The sequence below is a fragment of the Tachysurus vachellii genome, chromosome 11, assembly GCF_030014155.1.
Source record: "Tachysurus vachellii isolate PV-2020 chromosome 11, HZAU_Pvac_v1, whole genome shotgun sequence".
NCBI classification, from domain to species: Eukaryota; Metazoa; Chordata; class Actinopteri; order Siluriformes; family Bagridae; genus Tachysurus; species Tachysurus vachellii.
In genome coordinates this window covers 25,985,122-26,000,121 of record NC_083470.1, presented here as the reverse complement: position 1 = coordinate 26,000,121, position 15,000 = coordinate 25,985,122, and the positions used below count along the sequence as shown (strand labels likewise).

At 43.8% G+C, this 15,000-nt stretch overlaps 1 protein-coding gene across 1 annotated transcript in view; it reads right to left on the bottom strand.

The window, feature by feature from the left end:
• si:dkeyp-14d3.1 (transmembrane protein 132C) overlaps positions 1–15,000 on the bottom strand; it is a 188,959-nt gene that overhangs the window by 71,905 nt on the left and 102,054 nt on the right. The window lies entirely within an intron of this gene.

Here is a 15,000-nt window from a genome sequence, read left to right as displayed (position 1 = left end):
TGCTTTCAGAGGAACATGGAGATGTAGGAAAAATTAAATGTGTAGTCACACCACGCCTCCATCACTGAGACTAACAGGTAGAGAGGCCACGCCTCCATCACTGAGACTAACAGGTAGAGAGGCCACGCCTCCATCACTGAGACTAACAGGTAGAGAGGCCACACCTCCATCACTGAGACTAACAGGTAGAGAGGCCACACCTCCATCACTGAGACTAACAGGTAGAGAGGCCACACCTCCATCACTGAGACTAATAGGTAGAGAGGCCACACCTCCATCACTGAGACTAACAGGTAGAGAGGCCACACCTCCTTCACTGAGACTGACAGGTAAGGCAGAGAGGCCACACCTCCATCACTGAGACCAACAGGTAGAGAGGCCACACCTCCATCACTGAGACTGACAGGTAAGGCAGAGAGACCACACCTCCTTCACTGTGACTGAAAGGTAGAGAGGCCACACCTCCTTCATTGAGACTGACAGGCAGAGAGGCCACACCTCCTTCACTGAGACAGACAGGTAGAAAGGCCACACCCACTTTCTCTCTCTCTCTCTGTCTCTGTCTCTCTCTCTCACTCTCTCTCTCTCTCTCTGTCTGTCTCTCTCTCTCTCTCTCTCTCTCTCTCTCTCCCTCTCTCCCTCTCTCTCTCCCTCTCTCTCTCTCTCTCTCTCTCTCTCCCTCTCTCCCTCTCTCTCTCCCTCTCTCTCTCTCTCTCTCTCTCTCTCTCTCTCTCTCTCTGGTTCTCATGTGCCACACTTGACCTACTGTGTAATGATCCGTGGTGCTTCTGAGCTATTCATTATGCTGAGTGACAGATTAATAGCTGTCACATGCTTTTCTTTCACTCCTAGTCAAGTAGCTCTCACTTCTGTGAAGTGAACACTGGGCTCGCTCCTTTTCTGTCACGTGTGCCGCTCACTCAGCCCTAATGTATAGCTCCGTTTGCGTCGAGCCCCATTAGCGCTCCCACTCACTGTTCCACTCTAATGGAGGCGTGAGTCATAACGCAAAAGCTTCATCATCTAAACAAGCCGTCCGAGAGCCACTTTCCTAGAAACTCTTGGGATTTTGGTGACATTTCCAGTACGTGTTCGTGTGCACGCCTTTTGTCCTCTTACGATTGCTTTTCTGCAACAAAATTGCCATAATGGTAGACTTTCTAATACTGGATTCAATGTTCACCACAGCGAGTCAAATAATACCTCGTGCTTACGCTGAAAAACAGAAAAATAAGTCTGTCACACAGACAGAGACGAAGGTTTACTGAATTAAAACCATTACCCGAGTCGGAAATCATACAGCGACGGCCAGCGATCGGATGATTCAGAAAATGTGTCATTAATCTCATTTTTAACTTCAGTGCATGTTTTTATCAGCGTGACGTTTCACAGGGTCGAGTCTCTCACTGAAAATGAAGAACTGAGCGTGAGTTAATTCCTGAAGGGAATAAAGAGCTAAAGGAGATATTAAACTGAAGCTTAGTTTGTCTTTTGTCTTGGTTTAGGTCCTGGCTCCGCCCCCGACCCGTCATTGGTCCGTTACTCCTGGTGTTTAGCCGTTCTGTGTTCGGTCATTGATTCGTTGAGTTGATCTGGTGCTAAAGCACACAGTCTCAGACATTTTAAGAAATAAAAGACATTTTGGACAGGAACATGAGGCCGTCCTCTGAGCCGTAATCGACCGAAAGGACAAGAGCTAATACGCTATTTGTTGTTTACAGCTTAAAACACTTAAGTCGGTGGTTCTGTGTGACTTCACGGCTGACATCATGGCCTTCGGTAACGTGTCAAATGAAAGTAAGTTGTTACTGCATTTAAAACACAGAGATGCTGGAGACTCGGAGACAGACTGAGGACAAGAGAGCACCAGGTTTAAACTGACACTGAACACAAAGTGGGTGTCAGAGTAAACAGGAAGTGGTTTTACCATGAAACAGATGAGTGCAGACCAAAGACTGACCGAACCAGACGACTGTCTGGACCTGAAACTCAGAAGTGACCCGAAAGTGTGCATTATGTCACAGGATGTTGCCCTCTAGTGGCAGGGAGGGGAAATGATCTGAAGATCTGTCTCTCACACAGAAGAACTGGGTAGAGTCAAAATAAGTGACGTGACATACGGCTAAGTACAGTGACCCATACTCAGAATTTGTTCTCTGCATTTAACCCATCCAAAGTGCACACACACAGCAGTGAACACACACACACACACCCTGAAAACACACCCGGAGCAGTGGGCAGCAATTCATGCTGCAGCGCCCAGGGAGCAGTTGGGGGGGTTCAGTGCCTTGCTCAAGGGCACCTCAGTCGTGGCCGGCCCGAGACTCAAACCCACAACCTTAGGGTTAGGAGTCAAACTCTCTAACCATTAGGCCACGACTTCCCCACATAAGATGTTCTTATGTTGCGTGTCTATTTAAATAGTCAAAATTGTTTCCGTTCCTCAGTAGACTGAGACAGCGACCCGTCCTTTAGCTTCTCTAACTGTTATTCCTCTGTATATTAAGTTCATCAGCTATTACACTGTGTACAAGTTAGACACTACGTTCGTCCGATGTCTTTATCTCTGCTCAGTTCAGATTTGTGCATCAGCAGGACATCTAAATAACAGTTTACACTAAAACTCTTATAATAAAATGACCGCAGTTTCTACCAGTTCTTGTGTTCGTATCAACAATCTGATAACACAATAAATCTGTAAACAGCTCACGTCATACATAAACACGGAGGTAAGAGCTTCGATCTGTTACCACATAATTACAGGAGGCGGGGCTACAGGGACAGGATGGGTTCGGTCGTGACTCTGTAGCGAGACACGCTGTGTAAACCTTCAGGGAACAGAAACATGAGATCTGTCGTCTGTGTGAAGATCTAAAGTATCTAAACCGATTCCAAATCTGAATCGTTCAAAGTGAACCAGCTGAAGCCGGTGGGGTTCAGATACGCATGAAAGGCTGGACATGAAAGTTATTTCCTGGCTGTAAGTCCAAGAGAAGATTTATAGAGGTGTAAAAAATAATCCGTCGGAGCGAGCGCGGCCTATTTATCCACGTCGCTCGGCAACCGCAGAGATTTTGTCTTAAAAAAATAAAATGTGGTCAGGTTTGTGATGGAGAGCTGAGGCTTCTGATGGAAAGGAAACGAATGACGGCGTCTCGCCACGGGGGACAAACAGGGATCGATAAATCGGCTGCTGAACATCTACATAAAAGGATGTTTTCCACTAAAACATTGCTGAACATTTTTGCTAAGTATACAATAAGCTACACTGAACTCAACGCTGTTACCAACACATAAACACATACAGTACTTACTGATTTTCGATCTCGATAGAAATTTCGATCTCCTTCTATTCAATTCTACAAAATAAAATCCTCAGAAGAACCGAAGTATATTGAACAGAAGATGTTCTTCTGATGCGTCTCTACGTCACTCCTGGTGTTCACCAGCGAGTTCTAGGCTCAACTGATCCTCTGTAAATCCACTCGGACAGAGCTTTCATCAGTAGACCTAGCTAGCTAGTTTAGCGAGTCACTCATCTAGCTAGTGTCTGATCTAAATGGAGTTACTAATTCAGTTAAACCGTCTGTTCTCCGTCTCAGACGTTCAGCGCCTGAGGTTTAGACCTGCGTCTGAGAGAAATCGGTTATTTCGTTTTTTCTAATTCTTATTATTTTTCTCTGTAACAGTGAAAAAAAGCAAACAAACATAACGTTAAATTCTGTACAATTATATTTTAACTGTAGATTTAAACTGTAAAAGAAGAGAGCAGTAAATATTTTAAAAGCCCTGTTTGAACTTGACCTCATGTCCACAAGACAGGAGGAAGAATTACCTTTTCCATTCCTTTGTGTGTGTATGTATGTGTGTGTGTGTGTGTGTGTGTGTGTGTGTGTGTGTGTTTGTGTGTGTGTGTGTGTGAGCGTGTATGTGTGAGTGTGTGTGTGCGTGTGAGTGTGTGTGTGTGTGAGTGTGAGTGTGTGTGTGTGTGTGAGTGTGAGTGTGTTTGTGTGTGTATGTGTGAGTGTGAGCGTGTATGTGTGAGTGTGTGCGTGCGTGTGAGTGTGTGTGTGTGTGTGTGTGTGTGTGTGTGTGTGTGTGTGTGTGAGTGTGTGTGTGTGTGTGTGTGTGTGTGTGTGTGTGAGCGTGCATGTGTGAGTTTGTGTGTGCGTGTGCATGTGAGTGTGAGTGTGTGTGTGTGTGTGTGTGTGTGAGTGTGTGTGTGTGTGTGAGTGTGTGTGTGTGTGTTTGTGTGTGAGTGTGTGTGTGTCTGTGTGTGTGTGTGTGTGTGTGTGTGTGTGTTTGTGTGTGTGTGTGTGTGTGTTTGTGTGTGAGTGTGTGTGTGTCTGTGTGTGTGTGTGTGTGTGTGTGTGAATTTATTACACTTGGGAATCTGAAGGCTGCTGATATTTGGGACGTTTGGGCTTTTCCAGCGAGGTCTTTGCTGGTCAGCATGTGTCTTTTTTAAGCAGAGCTTTCTTTATGCCACACAGAGCTTTCTTTATGCCACACAGCGCTCCGACTCCAATCTTTCTTTTTTCTTTCTCTTTTCCTGAAGCAGGAACGAGTATAAAAGTGTTTCCGCGCTGTAGAGGTTTGCAGCAGCCGAGCTTTAAAAGCTTAACCCGGTTCCAGCAGCACGGCGAGAGCTCTGTTGAATACACCGAGTGGAATATTTACAGAAAGATCGATACACGAGAAGAAGGGATGAAAAGAAAAGTCTGGATTTTACTTTCTCCTTGTTCAGACTTTTACAGGGTTAAAAAAAAATGAAGTAAAGTCTAATCTTTCTCTCCAGCTCTCTGGTGGTTTCTTTTCTAAATAATGAGGAGATAACTGAAATGGGATGCTCTTCCCCAGGAGGCTTCATGAGGAAAATCAAAACAGCAGCTGATAAAATCCAATAATCCCGGAGTGTGAGCGCTCGCCTGCGTCTCCTACAGGCCACGGCGGCTAACGCGGACGCGCTCGCGCGCCCCGAGTTTCGATCTCTGTCACAGGAAGTTAAAAGCGGCCTGAGGACGACCAGAACACTGCGTTCCAACACAAGTTTTAACAACCTCCACTGTGTCTTCTGGGACTGGTGTTCAGAGCGAATGAAATATTACCTCCTACTTCCTCTGAAGAGTTTTATTAAAACTTTATGATATGAGAGCGATCGCTCCGCTGCGTCCCTTTAATTCGTCAGATAAGAATTTACTAAAAATCTGCGCTTCCTGTTCGGTGTTCAGTCGATTCAGCGGATTCTGGGGACTCTGTGATCTCACCGCTGTTCATCATTCTGCATTATTATTATTCATTCATTCATTCATTCATTCATTCATTCATTCATCTTCTACCGCTTATCCGAACTACCTCGGGTCACGGGGAGCCTGTGCCTATCTCAGGCGTCATCAGGCATCAAGGCAGGATACACCCTGGACGGAGTGCCAAACCATCACAGGGCACACACACACACACACTCTCATTCACTCACACAATCACACACTACAGACAATTTTCTAGAGATGCCAATCAACCTACCATGCATGTCTTTGGACCGGGGGAGGAAACCGGAGTACCCGGAGGAAACCCCCGAGGCACGGGGAGAACATGCAAACTCCACACACACAAGGTGGAAGCGCCCCCATTATTATTATTATTATTATTATTATTATTATTATTATTATTATTATTATTAAGGTTTCTATAGTAACAGCTGCTAACAAGGACGATGCTCCAGATCAACTTCTGATGAGGTTGTAATTCACAGATGGAGTCTCGGGTGTCAGCTGCCCTTTCCTAACATTTTGCATCTTATTGACTTCGAGGGAACGGGAATTTCTGTGAGATCGGAAATGTAGCTGTAAACGGATAAAAACTGATGATTTATTCTTCAATAAATAAAGAAATCTAGACAAAATAACTCCACATCTCACTCCGGATCGTTTCGCTTTAGCCAAAAGAAAGCTGATTTGTTGTCTAGTGAATGCGCGACACTATAGGAAACGGCGTTACTATGGCAACCGGTAGCGAGAAGACCTCCTGGAGACTTAAATAAATAAATAAAAAGCGTGATGGTAGCGTAGCACCGCCTCCTCACTCCATCGGGCCTTGTGATTGGTTCTTTACCTCTGACTCCATCACTCTTAGTGTTTTATTCGCCACTTAACGATCGTAAACAAATAAAGGACGGAATTAAAAGCAGCGTGTTTGTGTTCTTGTGGAGGTTCAGTGTTTAGTCGGCGTTATTTACACTTGTGTTTGTTTGTCTCCTGCTGACCTTCTCAAGCTCACCATCAGATATCTTCTATTTTTCTCCTGAACTAAAGGTTCTGCTCTGTCATCGTCATGGCGACTCTGACGGCTGGAGGTTGTCGATTTTTAAACCTCGCCGTGAAGCGTGTCTGATCGCAGGCCACATAAATGAACCTTCCCTCAACGTGACGGCTCGCGACACGGCTCGCCGGCTCCGAGAAGGAGGAATCGAGCGGCGAGTGTTTTTAACCTGCTTTAACCAACAGAGACGTGCGTTAATTATATCTGAGAACATCCAGATTTCTGCGCTAACTCTGCCTGCATTTCATTAGCATCTAATCCTCTTTCGCTCGCGTGTCATTGGACGTCTCGCACTGTATTCGCACCGCACGTGGCGTTAGCGAGCTCTTTCATAGTCTAGTTTTATTACTCGTACGAGCTTAACGCTAATTAAAAAAAGTGTGACTTCATTATTAATGACCTCCGACCTCCTGGGATCTGTGGATCGTGTACAAGGACGTTTATCTTTTTGAAATATGAAAGTCATTTATTACAGAACGTTAGCTTAGCGCTGATGCGCGGGTTTATTAGACGTGCAGCGTTTTAAGCGTAAGTGTGGAGTCGGGATCTGATCTGATCTGATCTGATCTGATCTGATCTGATCTGATTTGACTGCCGTTAAACGTGCATTCGAAATAAAGTCAATTAAACTCTAGTGTAATGAAAGTTGGCAGGAATTCGTTTCTCTTCCTGCCAACAGTTTGTGGTTCTTTTTTGCTCAAGGACTTTTTCGTCTTCTTACCGCTGAGCCGTTTTCTGTAGACGGCGAGACGTTTTTGTATCTCTGAGAAGCACAAGATGATGTCCTCCGTGTTGGTGATGAACGTCTTCCTCGTGTCTCGCGCCGCTGTGGTGTTAATACGAAGCTCATATGAAAGTAAACACTCAGGACTTTGTAGAGTTTCATCACTATTTCTGTTTTTCTCTACAATACTAGAGCTGATAGATTTATAGAAAAGATCCAGAAAAACAAAAGCTGTTCTTTTTTTCTCCACACAGATGTTTGTATGTTCAGAGTAAATGTTGATATCAAACCTATTTCTGCTCTCTGAGAAGCTCCGAGTGTTTGTTCATCTAAAGAGCAGCTCAGATTTCTCTTCAACACTAAAATTCAGTGTGAGATTATCAACAGAGGAACAAACACACTTCTGATCTATTTTGGATCAGACTCATTTTAGATCAAACTCATTTTAGATCAAACTCATTTTAGATCAGACTCGTTTTAGCTCAGACTCATTTTAGATCAAACTCATTTTAGATCAGACTCGTTTTAGATCAGACTCGTTTTAGATGAGACTCATTTTTAGATCAAACTCATTTTAGATCAAACTCATTTTAGATCAGACTCGTTTTAGATCAAACTCATTTTAGATCAAACTCATTTTAGATCAGACTCGTTTTAGATCAGACTCGTTTTAGATCAGACTCATTTTAGATCAGACTCATTTTAGATCAGACTCACAGACACAACATCAGATGTTTCTTTACACTGAATAAAAATAAACAGAGGTTTAAACTGACACTAACTCTAACATGTAGACTGCACCCTTTACTCTGTACATATTGGGTGTGTGTGTGTGTGTGTGTGTGTGTGTGTGTGTATTAGAGGAGTCCATCTGTCAGGTAACTTTAGAAGTCACTTGTGTAAATGACACTGCTGCTCTATTCCTTTAAACTCCCTTTAATAAGAAAAACAAATTTCTTTAATTAGTGCAGATAAAAATAAACCCCAGTGAACTGACTGTACTCAACAAACCACATCATTAGACTTTAAAAACACTTACGTTTGTGTCTCAGGGAACAACAGAGAGACCTTTATTTAACAGTGATGGAGGAATCATTTATATAACGACGTGTTTGGTGTAATAAACGTGTCCGTGTGTGTGTGTGTGAGTGTGTGTGTGTGTGTGTGTGTGTGTGTGTGTGTGTGTTTCTCTGGTTCTGATGTGTGTAAGTATATGTGTGTATGTGTTTCTGGATTTCTGGTGTGTGCGTGTGTGTGTGTGTGTGTGTGTGTGTGCGTGTGTGTGTTGCTTTATCACATTACAGTCTAGAATGTGTTCTTATTTACTAAAGACTAAGGAGATGTTTATTTAACGTTCACAAAGCAGGTGTTATTTTACCTGAGAGAGAGAGAGAGAGAGAGAGAAGAGAGAGAGAGAGAGAGAGAGAGAGAGAAGAGAGAGAGAGAGAGAGAGAGAGAGAGGAAGAGAGAGAGAGAGAGAGAGGAAGAGAGAGGGAGAGAGAGAGAGTAAGAGAGATAATGAGATGCTATAGACTGCTGGACAGTTTATAGCTGCTGTAGTGTAAGAAAGTGTAGAGAACAAAGTGTGTGTGTTACATTATATGTAGCTTTAATTGGATAAAAAGTCAAACTTTATCGACGATGCTGTCGGATAAAAACCTATGATGTCATCATACATAGTCATCGTCCAGTTATTGGAGGATGAGCATCGTTGCCATGGTAACCGGCTCCTCTAGCTAGCCTGTAGAATTATCGAGTGCTGAGTGAAACGTTTGTTTCGTTACGTGTGAAATTGGCCTGTTAGCTGTACGCTTGTGTTGCGTTGTCATGGTAACGTGACACTGGCAGCGTATTTTTATCCCCTCATTGTAATTCAGTCCTCCCACTAATAAAGGTGTGACTAGAGGGGAAATGTATATGTGAAGGGTTCAGTGCTCTGACCTCACCCTCTGCAGCACATAGATCTGTTCACACTGTTAATGATACACACACACACACACACACACACACACACACACACACACACACACACATACACACACATACACACTATAAGTGTATTATATCTGTCCACAACATTGTAGTCTTTTTTCTCTAAACTCTATGTGTTTGTGCTTGTGTGTGTGTGTGTGTGTGTGTGTGTGTGTGTGTGTGTGTGTGTGTGTGTGTGTGTGTGTGTGATTCCTCTTACTGACCTAAACATCAATAGCACACGGTAGAAGAAAACTTTAGCTACAAATGTAATAATCAGGGTTCTCTGTTAGCTACCAAACACCATTAAACACAACTAAACACCATCACACACCACTAAACACTGCAACTAAACACCACCACACACAAATAAAAAAAAATTAAACACCATCACACACCACTAAACACTGCAACTAAACACCACCACACACAAATAAATAAAATTAAACACCATCACACACCACTAAACACCACAACTAAACACATCACACACCACTAAACACTGCAACTAAACACCACCACACACAAATAAACAAAATTAAACACCATCACACACCACTAAACACCGCAACTAAACACCATCACACACCACTAAACACCGCAACTAAACACCATCACACACCACTAAACACCACAACTAAACACCATCACACAGCACTAAACACCGCAACTAAACACCACCACACACAAACACCATCGAACAGTACCACAAACCAGCAAACACCATTAAACACCACCAGAAACCCCAACAAACACCATCATGCTCTCGTCATGTCATACAGAATGATTCAGCAACATAAATGTGTTTATTTGTAAGGAGAAGTTTTAAATGACTCCTACGCAAACTAACAGAGACTTTTCTTTCCTCTCTCCTCCATCTGTCTGTCTGTCTGTCTCTCTCTCTCTCTCTCTCTCTCTCTCTCTCTCTCTCTCTCTCTCAGTCACAGTAATAACCCTCCCCCCTTTTCACAATGATGAATAATTCAATAATTTTTCTCCTTCAAAACATCTCTTGAGTGATTATCAGAAAGCAATCAGAATTCCTGGAGTGTAACACTTAGTCAATGTTTCTCTCCTTTCAACCGTTTCATGAATATTTGTTCTATCATTTCTTTCAAATTGGCACACAAGTGTGTGTGTGTGTGTGTGTGTATGTGTGTGTGTGAATGAGTGTGTGTGAGTGTGTGTGTACTGTACGTGTGTGTGTGAGTGAGTGTGTGTGAGTGTGTGAGAATGAGTGTGTGAGTGTGTGTTTCATTATGTGTATTTCTGTGTGTGTGTGTATGTGTGTGTGTGTGTATGTATATATACTAAGCCTGAGGCAACCTGAAGTAACCTGTGAAAAATGATGCTCTCTCTCTCTCTCTCTCTCTCTCTCTCTCTCTCTCTCCATCTCATTTCAACATAATATAAATGTCGGAGTGTCTTTTTTTCCTCCTCACTTGTTCCGTTTCTTCATCATTTTTTCCATCTCTTCTCTCTTTACGTATGCGAGTGTGAGCGTATAGGACATGTGGTGAAAGCTAATTTTCTTACAGATTGGCTCCGTTGTCTGGAAATTACACGTTTTGTGTCCTAAAGGAGTCTGAGATAGCGTAATTATCCTGGGTAAGAGTTTTCGTCTGTCTTCTGTCAATCACAGAGGTATTATCATATACTGTTGTGTTAGATTGGTGACTCTAGTGCACCGTTGGAGACCTCGCAGGGTCCTGGATCATCTCTCGCTTTACAATAAAGCAGACAGAACGGTCAGAAATCCGAGCCGGGACCCGCGGGTCGGGTCTGAGGGGTCCGGGATGGCCGGCTACAGACCTCCTCACGTCTCGGTTAATCCGAGTGTCTGATCTATAATGAAGAAAGAGGAATGTTTCTGTGCACGTCCCTGTTTGCCAATTACAGCAGTGTGTCAGTGTAAACATGGGGCAGGACGCAGAGAGACAGGAAGAGCATTAAGAATTCAATTCAGCCTCATCTAGTTTTTACGAAGAGATTCTTCTGGACAACAGTGACGGGTAATTGTGTTCGGCAGACGGACAGACAGACAAACAGGCAGACGGACAGACAGACAAACAGGCAGACGGACAGACAGACAAACAGGCAGACGGACAGACAGACAAACAGGCAGACGGACATACAGACAAACAGGCAGACGGACAGACAGACAAACAGGCAGACGGAGAGACAGACAAACAGGCAGACGGACATACAGACAAACAGGCAGACGGACAGACAGACAAACAGGCAGACGGACAGACAGACAAACAGGCAGACGGACATACAGACAAACAGGCAGACGGACAGACAGACAAACAGGCAGACGGAGAGACAGACAAACAGGCAGACGGACATACAGACAAACAGGCAGACGGACAGACAGACAAACAGGCAGACGGACAGACAGACAAACAGGCAGACGGACAGACAGACAAACAGGCAGACGGAGAGACAGACAAACAGGCAGACGGAGAGACAGACAGTGTGAACGGTGAAGACGGTGGAAGTAGAGAATACGTGCGATGTCACCGGTGTCTCCTGCTTTTGTCTCAGATGGAGCGAGTTGTGATGAGAGAAGCACAGGGCCGTGAAGGTGGAGGTGTTAGTGCTGAAGTGTGTGAAATCAGGTGCTTCGTTCTCCACAAAACTCACGTCTTTAACTTCAGTGATAAACACAGTGCTAAACACTCCACTAAACACAGCAACTAAACACCATCACACTCCACTAAACACAGCAACTAAACACCATCACACTCCACTAAACACAGCAACTAAACACCATCACACACAAATAAACAGATCCAAACACCATCACACTCTACTCTAAACACAGCAACTAAACACCACCACACACAAATAAACAGATCTAAACACCATCACACTCCACTAAACACAGCAACTAAACACCACCACACACAAATAAACAGAACTAAACACCATCACACTCCACTAAACACAGCAACTAAACACCACCACACACAAATAAACAGATCTAAACACCATCACACTCCACTAAACACAGCAACTAAACACCACCACACACAAATAAACAGAACTAAACACCATCACACTCCACTAAACACAGCAACTAAACACCACCACACACAAATAAACAGAACTAAACACCATCACACTCCACTAAACACAGCAACTAAACACCACCACACACAAATAAACAGAACTAAACACCATCACCACATACAATAAACACCACCACACACAAACACCATCGAACAGTACCACAAACCAGCAAACACCGTTAAACACCTTAAGTCATGCTCTCGTCATGTCATACAGAATGATTCAGCAACATAAAAGTGTTTATTTGTAAGGAGAAGTTTTAAATGACTCCTACGCAAACTAACAGAGACTTTTCTTTCCTCTCTCCTCCATCTGTCTGTCTGTCTGTCTGTCTGTCTCTCTCTCTCTCGGTCACAGTAATAACCCTCCCCCCTTTTCTTACCGCGTCCTTTTCCGGTATCTAAGCGTGTGTGTAAAGTGCGACGCTCCTGATTGGCTGTCCTGCTTCCTGAGGAACTTCCTGTCCTTTCACTAACTTCTGCACAACACATTCAGAATTACATGATTTAAGATCTTCATGTTTAGAGGTTTCTCTTCTCTGGTACAGTGGAGGTCTAACATGTCTAACATGCTGTAGATCTGGACATCTGGACGTTGTCTTTATACGAGTCTCTACAGATTCTCTGAATAAGCACAAATGTCTCTAACTTATAAAAGTAAATATATGTGTTGGGTGTGAGATTCTCCACCTCCAAAACCACATGGCAATAAGTCATCTGACTATTCTATAAGTTGCCTCTAGGTGTGTGTGTGTGTGTGTGTGTGTGTGTGTGTGTGTGTGTGTGTGTGTGTGTGTGTAGTGCCCTGTGATATCCCATCCAGAAAGTATTTACGCCCCAAGCCCAGTTTTTCTGCAATGGACTCTGGTTCCACCACATGACTCATTTTAAAAGGAACATCGACATTTTGAATACTTTTATGACAATGTTACAAAAGAAACACACACACACACACACACAACCATTCTTAGGTAGATGATGAATCCGGGTCACACAGGGTTGAGTTCCAGCTGGTAAATAAACCCATGATGGTTGTGATGTATCAGCCCTGATTCTCATGTAGCTCAGAGAACTTCCACGCCGCTGGATTTCTCTACTGAGGTCATTTTTTCCAGGAAGCCTTGATGCCCTGAACAGGTCAAGGTAAGGACCGGGACGTTTCTGTGAAATATCTGGACAGTGCAGCCCCTGGAGGTTCCCCTGCTGCTGATGCTGCCCCTGGGACCAGAGCTGTGAAAGTCATCTGAAGATCTACACCATGACACGTGACACAAACATCATCACGTACACAGGGAGGAAATGTGTGGTGCTGCATTTAGCCATGATTTAAACCATATGATTAAAACACCTCCTGTAGTGTTCTATCATTCCTAACCTTCTGATCAACACCATCACACAACACTCTACACACTCTGAGACAGACAACACAAACACAGAGTAAAGGATCTCAGATACGGACGAGTGATGAAACTAACACTACTAAATGAATCCGCTGTTTTGAATCGTGTTTGTTTTAGTTTTTTAAAAAAGACGACTGTTAACCAACGTGCGATTTTATATCTCTCTTTTTTAGGGATGTGATCAAACTGCTCCATCAATATAAGCACCTAAATCATCACTACACAGGATAAAATATCAAAACAATACCAAACACCACCATCATCAATCACAACCAAACACAGCCAAACACCACCATCATCAATCACACCAAACACCACCAAACACCACCATCATCAATCACAACCAAACACCGCCAAACACCACCATCATCAATCACAACCAAACACCGCCAAACACCACCATCATCAATCACAACCAAACACCGCCAAACACCACCATCATCAATCACAACCAAACACCACCAAACACCACCATCATCGATCACAATCAACCACCACCATCATCAATCACAACCAAACACCACCAAACACCACCATCAGCAAGCACAACCAAACACCACCAAACACCACCATCATCGATCACAATCAAACACCACCATCATCAATCACAACCAAACACCACCAAACACCACCATCATCAATCACAACCAAACACCACCAAACACCACAATCAGCAAGCACAACCAAACACCACCAAACACCGCCATCATCAATCACACCAAACACCACCAAACACCACCATCATCAATCACAACCAAACACCACCATCATCAATCACAACCAAACACCACCAAACACCACCATCATCAATCACAACCAAACACCGCCAAATACCACCATCATCAATCACAACCAAACACCACCAAACACCACCATCATCAATCACAATCAAACACCACCATCATCAAAATCAAACACCACCAAACACCACCATCATCAAAATCAAACACTGCCAAACACCACCAACATCGTGTATGTCGATGCACTTATTTTAAGGTAAACCTGCTGCTTAGTTTCCATTAGACTCGCCGGTCGGCCGTGTCGACGTGACGTCACTCGCCGAGCTCGGGATCGAGGAAACCCTCCTGTGTAGGAATTCCAGCATGAGGGGTGTTTTCTTAGTGTTTATCCTACTCTGTCTGTCTGGGGGCGGAGCTAGCAGCAGCACCATTTTTAAAAATCTGTGTCGATGCTGAAAGAAGCGGCTAATAAACGCGAATCTAGCACGTCGTCCAGGACGGAGCGGTCGTCGTTACCGAGGATTCATGATCTATAAATGATCTATAAACAGAAGTCACTTCAGCGTCACTCTGGATTCAGAGTATTTTTTCCGTATGCTGTTCTGGTGGAACGCCGGCTGCTGTGTGATCTGAGAGGATTATTCACATGTAGAAGCACTAATAGAGCCTCTTGTGCCTAGCCGCCTCCGGCTCTCGCGCGTTAGCTTTAACACTTTTATCCTGGAATTCTGTTCTGATTCTCGTGAATCGGGAGGGAGGTGGTGTGAAAAGTT